The sequence below is a fragment of the Corapipo altera genome, unplaced genomic scaffold, assembly GCF_003945725.1.
Source record: "Corapipo altera isolate COAL_440 unplaced genomic scaffold, ASM394572v1 2c, whole genome shotgun sequence".
Classification (NCBI taxonomy): Eukaryota; Metazoa; Chordata; class Aves; order Passeriformes; family Pipridae; genus Corapipo; species Corapipo altera.
In genome coordinates, this window is record NW_020884923.1 from 82,124 (window position 1) to 92,099 (window position 9,976).

Sequence of the window (9,976 nt, forward strand, 5' to 3'; positions counted from 1 at the left end):
CAAAATGGCTTTTTGTAGTTTCTTTGCAAACACATGCTTCTTCTTCCCAACACCCCCCCCAGCAACTCTTATCTCCCATGCAGGAGTGTCCTGAGGACTCCTCATTGGACCTTGTTAACCCCTTCCTATTGGTTGTTAACCCCTTCCCGCAATTGGTAATTGAGTACTCTGTGAATCCTCCTAAGCCTATAAATGTAACCCCCCCAACAATAAACTCTCTCTCGCCTCCTCTACACACCAGTGTGTTGTCTCTGTGGCTACCATGGGACCACGTGGGTGAGGGGAGGGGAGAGCACCTCTCCCCTCCAGGCTCAGGACCTGAAGAAACCCCTGGCCTGGAGTCCCCCCTCCCTATCCACATTAAGCCGTCAGAAATGGTTCCTCAGATGGAAATGGAACTAGAACTGGGCCGCCCCACGCCATGGGGGGAAAGAGATCCAGAGCTACCAAAATGCAGATTAGTACATTTGATTAATTCTTAGTTGTGGAAATACCCAGTCCAAGACAGAAGAAACAAAAGGATGAACACAGTAGCATGGTTTAATGCAGATGGCATACCATTAGACTGGCAAATGGCAGGGCTTATAATTTTCATGCTGTTGCAGAAGACCCCCAGAAGCTGTTGTCAGCAGAATAAGAGAAAGAGAAGGCATTTTGGAAGGTGCACATTGAAAACAAGAGCTGAAAAGAGAGAAGGTGAAGCTGCTCAGTGGTCTGCTATTGAGGCTGGCTTCCCCTCAAGCGGTCTTACATTCATTTTTCAGACCAGTTTAAGCTCTCAGAAGCCTGAGAGTCATGGACATCTGGAGGAATATTACATGTTCAGTACTGAGCTGCAGCTTTGCTTTCATCTAACAATCACAATAACAGCCTGCCTTTCTGGAACCCAAGGAATGCTGTCATGCAGGCAAAAATTATTTCGGTCATCACTATGCAAACAGAGGAAGTGTATGAAGGGGCGAAATACTGTACATGCTGGGACAGAGCGCTTAGCAAGGAGGATAAGATGCCTGACAGATATGACCTGGTCCAGCACCAAAGATTAGAACCTAGGCAAGATGAAGGCTCATGAGCCGAGGTATCCACAATAGCTGAGCACAAATCCACCTCAGCCTTTGATCAGTCAAAGAGCAGTGGAAGATATCACCTTTAATAAAGTCTACAACACAAGGAGTGCACACTTAACATTCCAGCTTATGCTGCCACAGTTGCATGGGGCTCACATTCAGTGCTAAACACCTCAACAGGGAAAAGTAGCACATCCTGTAGGAATCCAAAGCAAGAAGAATGGAACCACCCACACTGTAACACATGCCACAAAATCTTCAAGACCTGCTTTTCAAAGCTCTGGAAATCCACCACTCCAGCTAACATCAGCTGCAAGAAGTTAGTCTCACTGTGGCCTTGCTCACCTGCAGCTTACATTGGCTCCAAAATTAAAAGATGGCAGGGCTACTATAGCTTTTTTGCCTTAACCCATCCCGTTCCATACTGCAATTTCTATCCCAGCTGTCTCTTGGAAAAACAAAATAAACACATTCTTGAAGTAATATAAATAGAAGCAGTGGGGCAGACCTTGCTTTGAACTGAGCTGCACTGAAGATTTTTTTTGCAAATTGGTCTTTTGACTTGAACAATTCCTATTAGCTTTGAAACAAAATGCTGAAGCAGACTTGCATCTGAACTTGTGAATGTTTCCTTTTAAGATTGTCCAAAAAGGATGGACTCCCAAGCTGCTTGGTTTGAGACAACAGGGGTGTTATCACTGTACCTTAAAGTAATGAAGCCTTAGTAGCTCATCTCATTCAATGAACCGGGCTTAAAGCTCAGTTCTAGCTATGGAGAGGAAACTGCGTCACAAGCCCTGCAACCACAAACTTAATTTTGCTCCAGCCCAGTTTCACTCCCTCCTTTCTCTCCTGCAGCAGAGTCTGAACAATTCCCATGCTGCTCTAAGAAAGAGAATCCACTCTTGTGCTGAAGTTCAAGGCAAGGCTTTGAAGCCAAGGAACGCATTTTTGCTCTACCACTAGAGGCGTAACTGCAGTGCTTCTGGCTATGCTTTGGCCAGCTTTAAAGAAGGTATTTGTGATGGCAGCATCTGTGGTGTTAGGGTAACAAGGGCTAAAGGGAAGACAGCACCCCCCACACCTTCAAGGTAATTAGTGACCAGCACTGAAACATCACTTTTGAGCTTTGGCAGCTGTGGGAACAGTTGAGAGATAGTTTGACTGCTGGTGCTGTGAGTGCCTCCATGTGCAGCACAGACATGATACAGGGCAGAGTGGGAGGTTTGTGACAGGGCTGAGCTCCACTCTGAGTGTGCAGGATCTGGGATTTCTGAGGCAGCTCCTCTTAGTTGCATTGCCCTAGCTGCATCCCTTTCAGATATCCCCTTAAGTTTCATCAGCCATGGTTGTCCTGCCTATGTGCCAAAAACCACTGCCTCACAGCAGGGACCGGAGAAAGCAGAAGCGTGTTACATTCTCTGCAACTCAGTATTTTATTTTTAACCATTGTCCCCAGGGGTTTGGGGTAATGGCTCAGGCTTGGAGCTGCAGGGTCTGAGGCAAGACCACATCTCTGCTCCACCGATGCTGCTGTGGGGAAAGTAGCCTCCAACAGGGTGCAGTGAGATTGATATAGCCCAGCACTGCTTGGGTTAAACCAGCTGAAGCTCCTCCAACTGCCAGTGGAGGGAAGGGGTGGGGCACCATTCCTGTCAAAGCAAATAAACTCTGGTCACTTCTCGGTACATGTGTTCATCTCACCCTGTCCCTTCACAGCCTACAGGCAGTCCATGGCAAATTCTAGACAGCCAAAGGGAGCAAGGGGAAGAGATGAGCTCCTCTGACAACCAGGCAGGTGGTTAGGAAGGATCCTTGCATTCCTATCACCCTGTCCTGTCACAAACACTTCTATTTTAAGTCAAGGTTTTATTCCTTCTAGACTTCAGACTGGGTTAGCTCTCCCAGTAAAAGAGGATGCTGACAAACATCTCCCTGGTCTGACAGAGTTTGAACAAAGCTGTGGGAGTGTCAAATCCACATTAGCTGAAAGAATTCTTACAAAAAGCCCCAACATGCTCCATTTGGCAAGCCACTTTCCATCAAAGTGGCACAGGTAGACTACTTGATCTTTAAATTAGGAATTAAGAGATATAAGAATGGGGCTGATTCTCCATGTTTAATAAGATCTACATCTGAGAGTCATACCATTTGTCCTATATGCCATCAGCAGTAACATTTTACTCCCTTACTGCTCTATGGAGATCAACTTACTGCCAATCTGCACTGCTGGAGCACAGCTCCTACCTATGCTGGGGTTCTTTTGTTACAATCTCCTCCGCTGCATTGATGAGCCTTCCCAGTATCTGGTCTGTTGCCCTGAAAAAGTGCATACCAGAATTGAAAAGCCATGACTTAGTCTCCTTTCTGAAGGTTACAGTTCATATATAGTGGTTGGCTTCACAGTTAAAAAAGAAAAAGGAAAACGAAAACAACTTTGCAAGCTTAACCTATAAAATATTAATAGATTTTATTATAAGAAACATTACAGGTATTTTCCTTGTTGTTGGTTTTTTTGGTGTTGAAATTGGTTTAATAATACTGCTGAGAAGTTCCACTTAAAGCATGGACAGAATACAACTCCTGCCCTGAAGAGCTTAATGTCAAAAATTTGGCTTCGTGGAAGATATGTTGCAACTACCCACAGGTTATTGGGTTCTCTACAGCAGTAAGTATATCACACTCAATGGACTGTGATGTGATACACTAGAGGTCTGGCAAGATGATCTAGTAGTCCCTCCTGGTCTTAAGCTCGTGAATCTAAATAAACAAGACAGGAAGAAGACAGAGGTGAAATCACTTGGCAAATGGCAGAGCACTGCAAAAATCACTAAATTCATGGTGCAGCATCCCAGCCACTAAGTCATCAAGTCTCAGAACTGTTTTGGGGGCATGTCCTTGTTCAGAGAAAATCTTTTATGTCCTTCCACCAACATTAACTGTGAGAGTATGATCAAAACTGCATCTGTATGGTGTATTTGTGTGGACTTTGAGGGAATGACAGGTAACGGTTGAAGGGTAAAGACGGAGAAGGAAAGCAAGATTTCATTTGCTCTAGATGACAGTTTTCAACACCTTAAACTCCCTGACATAGTCTTCCATGACCTTCCTCCACCCCTGCAACTTACCCACTGGGAAACAATCTGCTAGATTATATTGGTTCTCATAAAAACACCTAAGACATAAGCATATGTAAAAGTCAAACATTCATATAGGCTTTTTCCACCTTGCAACTGCAAGCTATTTTCATGTTCTCCTTTTCTGCAGTTCCAAGCCATCCATGACCTCCTTTTTTTGCATGTGTGTGTGTGCTAGCATAAATGTTACATGGATGTGCAATTCCATGTAGGTTAGGGGAGACGGAAGCAAGAAGGGCTGCACAGCTTTCAGCTGGGAATTGCAGGGGTAGGTGAAGTTACACCTAGAATGAAATTGTTTCACACCTTTCATAACAAAGCTTCATTTGCCTTGGTGTTCTGTTCTCATCATCCCTGTTCCCTTTGATGTCTTTGCTATTAAAGTTATTAGGAAAATTATTCATTCAATTGCTTGTAGAAGATAAATACATTCAGCTTAATAAACCTTGTTAGCAGGATAGAAAGGGAGAATGCCTAATTAATGTATTAATAATTATAATCCACTTTGAAGATGAAAAGTGCTGGGAGCTCTAAGGACAAGTTTCTGCCCTCCAAAGTCCCTAGAAATCATGTGCAGAAGCTAATTCTAAACATTACCACTGCTACAGTGTGGCAGGCAAAAAGATGCCCATACCACAACTACTCCTCAACACCCTAGGTCTGCATGCAGAGGTTAACTTACCTTCCAGATACTGCCTGTGTTCAGACCAGACAGCTGCATATTGTCCTCCAAAACCAGGAACAGAGGAGTAGTAGTACTATTGCAGGGAAAGGGCATGTGGGTCAAAAGAAGTTTCCAGACGGTGAAGTTTCCATGGCTCAGGAACAAAAGTATTTCACCTCCCCAGGTTTCTCCTCGTCAAGACAATACAGCACAGGCTGAGATCTGAAGAATAGATTTACCTCTTGCTGCAGTAAGAAATCTTCCTTTACAGCAAGGCAAAATAAGTTACTTAGAAAGTCTCTTAGATGTCACTGCACAAACAAAATACAAGCTGCTAATAACAGGCTTCTTAGTCCCACTTCCTTTGCATATGGTACCAGGAGGCACATACTGTAGGCTCTCAGTATTGTGGGCTTAGGTTATGAAAACTTTCATGAACATATTTTAGATTTCAGTCTGAAGAAATCAAGTACTAGCAGCTCACATTTGCATAGCCGTCTCCTAAAAACATTGAACAATCTCAATAAATCCTAGAAAAGAAAGTAAAATGCACATTAAACAATAGCAAGTTTCACGTATATCTGGTGAGAAGACAAAAGGAGTAGAAATTATGCTGTCAGTCAATGTATTTTCTGGTTATCACTGGGGATACTGTGAATCAACTAAGCAATGTTGCATCACTCACCTCTGTAGCTGTTAAAAAAAAAAAAATAAATCTCAGTTCACTCAGGTACCCGTAGAGCATTAAACATTCTGCAAACTGCACAGATCCCTTTCAAGGAAGACTCCTGTCGGTGTCAAAGGCCAAAAAATGTAAGTGCTCAGCAAACAAAGCCACAGGTGACCCACAGCAGATGCAAGACCAAAGCCCCATGCTTTGCTCCCAGCCATTGGGTGCTCAAAATCAGCTGCACTGCTGAGCCTTGAGAACAGGAACAAGCAGCAGCCACTTGCACTCGGATAGACCAGCTGTGCTCAAGTGGCAGTGTTCTTTTTCCAGTCTAAAATCAGCATATGTTTGTTCTAGTGTCTCTCCTCAAGTGATAAGCAAGGATAGCTACTTTCCCTCCAGGGGATTATGGGTTGACAATTACTGGATGAAGAGCAATAAATCAGCCTTCCCTCCATGAGCTAATACACTCTCTGATAGAGCTGAGGCTTTGTTTGCGCTGACCACATAATTTACCGATGGCAGTATTGACCAAATTGTCTATTAAGGATTTGTCTGCTTGTGACCCAACAAGAAAGTTTGATATTTCTTTTGTAACATGGCCCTTTACTCTTCCTTTCTTTTCCTGGGACATTAACAAACACCAAACCCAAGAATACTTTTCCCTGAGGTTACTGGAGGGAACTCCCACGTCCTGCTCTAAAACTGGCGTGAAAAACTAAACACAAATCAATCACTTCTTCCTACAATGTTGTTTCTTCTCCCACCCACCGTCTCTCACACCTGGCAGTGTGTTAGGACAGCGAGTGCCTGCTCACAGTTCAGTCTGCTGCACACATGGTGGCCCATCGCCCAGAGAGGTTTCTAGGTGCTTGCAGCACATCAGATAAAGTAATGTGTGTTTAAGATGCACTGAAAATCAGGGACGGCCTGGTTTTCCAAATTGCTTTGCTTTCAGTAAGCTGCTCATGCCCAAAATCAAATAATTAACAAAGTCATCTCACCAGCAAGGAGCCCTGGAAATAGTCTGACTGCATCCCAGACCTCCATTCCTGCTCTTTTTCTTCTCTCCCTTCCTACAGCAGAAGCAGCCCATCATCATCATCCTTAGGACAGCAATGTGTCAGTTTTATGCATACTCCTGAGCAGCCCCAGCACATCTCTGTAAAAGCTTGGAGAACCAATCCCTCAAGTGGCGGTTGTAAAAATAAAAGTAGGGGTTCCTGAACCTAACAGCAGACTCAGATGGATGAATTAACAGGGGACCTGTCCCCAGTTTTTCTCTCCTTTTACTCTTTACTTGCTTTCCAAATCCTCTCTTCCACCTATCAGCAGAAACACTCCTGTCCTCTCGTTGTAAGGAAGAATTGAAAAGGCATTACAATGACTTCCTAGCTGGAAAAAGAGGGCCCAGGCTCTGCAGCAGCCTCCAAAAGAAGATGTCTAGCTCACAGCAGATCATCTGCGGAACTTCTTTCAAGAAGCAATTCTAAATCCAACATCTACAAAAAGTAATCAAAATAATGACAATTGCTTTGGGGCAGACATTGGTCTACATCAATCCTAAGAGAGAAGCCTTAGAACCACATGTCAAAACAAGGCTCTCCTGACAAACAACTCTACACTTAGAAAGGACCAAGCAGCCACCAGTGGAAAGTCATTGCAGGCCTGTGCCTCTTGCCACTCTATGCTTGCACTAAAAGATGGCTAAAAAGACAAAATGGATTTTGTCATTTTCGTTTGTTACCATCTTTAGAAATAGGTACAAAATGTCAGCATCCTTCTTTGGAAGGACAGGTTAACAATACAGCTTGGGCACTTGGGGCACATTTATTTATTCTTCCCAAATTCTCTCAAAGAACAGTCAATGAGTTTGCTAGAGGGCTGTCCTAGACTAAAAGCTTTGAGAAGGTCACAGGGACACACTTTCTTTCACAAATTTTCCAGACTTCAAAGTCAATTAAAGAACAAAAAATCTCCTTTCATATTTAAAAAACCAAAACAACATATGTGACTACAAATCAGTACTGCTCCATAGCAAGTCAGGTTTCACTTCCACTTGCCTGTGACATAAACATTACACGATAGGTACAATAAGAAAAAAGGAGCATCTTCCTTTTTGGAAACTTTAACCACTTGCAGAATATGTCACTGATCATTCAGCAGCAAATGTCAGCACTGCCAGCAACGACACAATGGCACTTTTGTATGTTTCTCATTGAAAAAACTCAAGCAGTCATTTTGCTGGGAAAAAAAAATATTAAAAAATTGTCCAATGTTGAAAAACCCATTGCTTCCCCGGGGAGATTACTCCAATGGCCAATTGTTCTCACTGTGAAAAATTTTCCTCGTGTCCAATCGGAATGTCCCTAGGAGTAACTTCTACCATTACTCTTTGTCTTTTTTATGTGAATCCTTGTAAAAAGGGCGTTTCATCTTCTTTGTAGCCCCTCTTTAAATACATGAACACAGTGATAAGGTCTCCCCCCAAAGCTTCTTTTCTCAAAGCTGAACAAGCTAAGTTCTCTCAGCCTTTCCTCCCTTGGAAAGCTTCCCAGTCCTTTGATCATCGTTGTGGCCCTTCCTTGGACCCTTTCCAGCCTGTCCACATCTTTTTTTGCATAGCGGGGACCAAAACTGAACACAGTATTCCAGGTGTGGCCTGAGAAGCACCGAGTAGAGTGGGATAATGACTTCTGTATCTCTGCTAGTGATGCCCTTGATGGGATGGTGTATCCCATTGGCTTTCTTTGCCACAGCAGCACTTCTGTTCACTCATACTGAGCTTGCTGTTCATTGTAATCCCCAGGTCTGTTTCCACAGAGCTGCACCCCACATGAGCACATCCCAGCCTGTGCTGCACTCCTGGATTATGTTTTCCCAGGTGCAAGATCTTATGCTTGTCCTTGTTGAACTTCACAAGGTTTTTGTTAGTCCACTCTTCCAGCCTATCCAGGTCTTCTTACAGGTTGGCAAGTGTTCACTTCCCCATTCAGTTTGGTATTTATCAGCAAACTATTATCACTGTAGACATTTAATGGAACAGTAAATAATGGTAAAGAAATCTCTCGAAGTACTCCATTATCCATACTATTATGTTTTAACCCATACAGGAAGCTTTGGAAGGAGCCTTCCCTTATCCAGAAGCCCCAGAGTTGCACCAAGAAGTAAACAAATAGGAACTTTCTGGTTCATTTCAAACGCAAAGGAAAGTACTCGGTACATTGTCTCCTCCTAGCAGGTATGAACAGGAAAAATAACTTTCTAAACTAGCAAAACGATTTCTACCATATTACACTATCATGTTTTTTGACATTTCTATCCACAACAAGAAGATAAATTAAGCATCAAGCCCCAGGTAAGTAGAAAAATCAGCTGATTTTCACAGCAGTTACACAAAATAAGGAGTAAATAAACCCAGTGATCTTTTTTGATCTTGACTGTCCTTCTTGCCCTTCCTGTTTCTTACTTGATATTTGAGATAGTTTTGGCACAGCAGACTTGGGCACTGCCCATGCACGAGTAACAGACACCACATACAGAGTCACAGGCTGAGCCACTGGCACAGCCAGCAGGATCCTGATAATCCCAGTCTGTGAGCTCTGCCTACAGGAGGCATTTCTGTTCGTGCAGCAGCAAGAAAAGCCCTCACAAGAGAGGCGCTGCATCAACAGTTGGAAATCTGGCCAAGAGTAACTGTTGCAGAAGCCTGTAAGGCTTTTAGGTTCACTTACACAAAGCTAATGCTCAAACTAAACAAAGGTCACAATCCTGTCCTTTATCCCTGAGACAGTGCTTCTTCCAAACCCTTTACCTTCCTGATGTTCAAAGCTCATAGACTAACCCAGCATATGAGGAAGGGCTCCAAAACTCATTTCAGATGGTGCTTTGTACCCTTGCAGGATGGCCCCATCGTGTGACAGCAGAGGAACACTGCACTCACTGGGAGTGTACTCAGGAACACAAAGCCGGCTTTCTCAGCAGGTGGTCCTCTGCCAGTGACTTAATTTATTCTTGCTAAAAAAACCTCCGGAGCAGTTCTTGGACAAAGACCTGGGATTAGCAAATGAAAGACAGCCTTTTTTTTAACCCCTTTGTCACTTCTACACAGAAAAGCTGCTTTGTGCTTCAGAATTCTGCTGCTTTGCCTTGGAGGAGGAGGGCTGTGGAATAAGTGGCAGTCACACAGCACGTTTGAAGTAAAGGCTTAACTGTGACAGGGTTTCAAGTTTTCATTCATTCAAGCACTGCATTCTTTTTATAGTAGGAATTTGTTATTTCCATTACCCCTGCCTATGTAAGTCGGTTACAGGTTTTAATTTCCAAACCAAGAAGTTAAATTTGGTAACACTTAAAAAATTAGCATTAATGCAATAAAACTCATCTCAACTCAAATAGTTTACCTTCTTTAAAGCGATAGCTAAGATGTTATTTACTC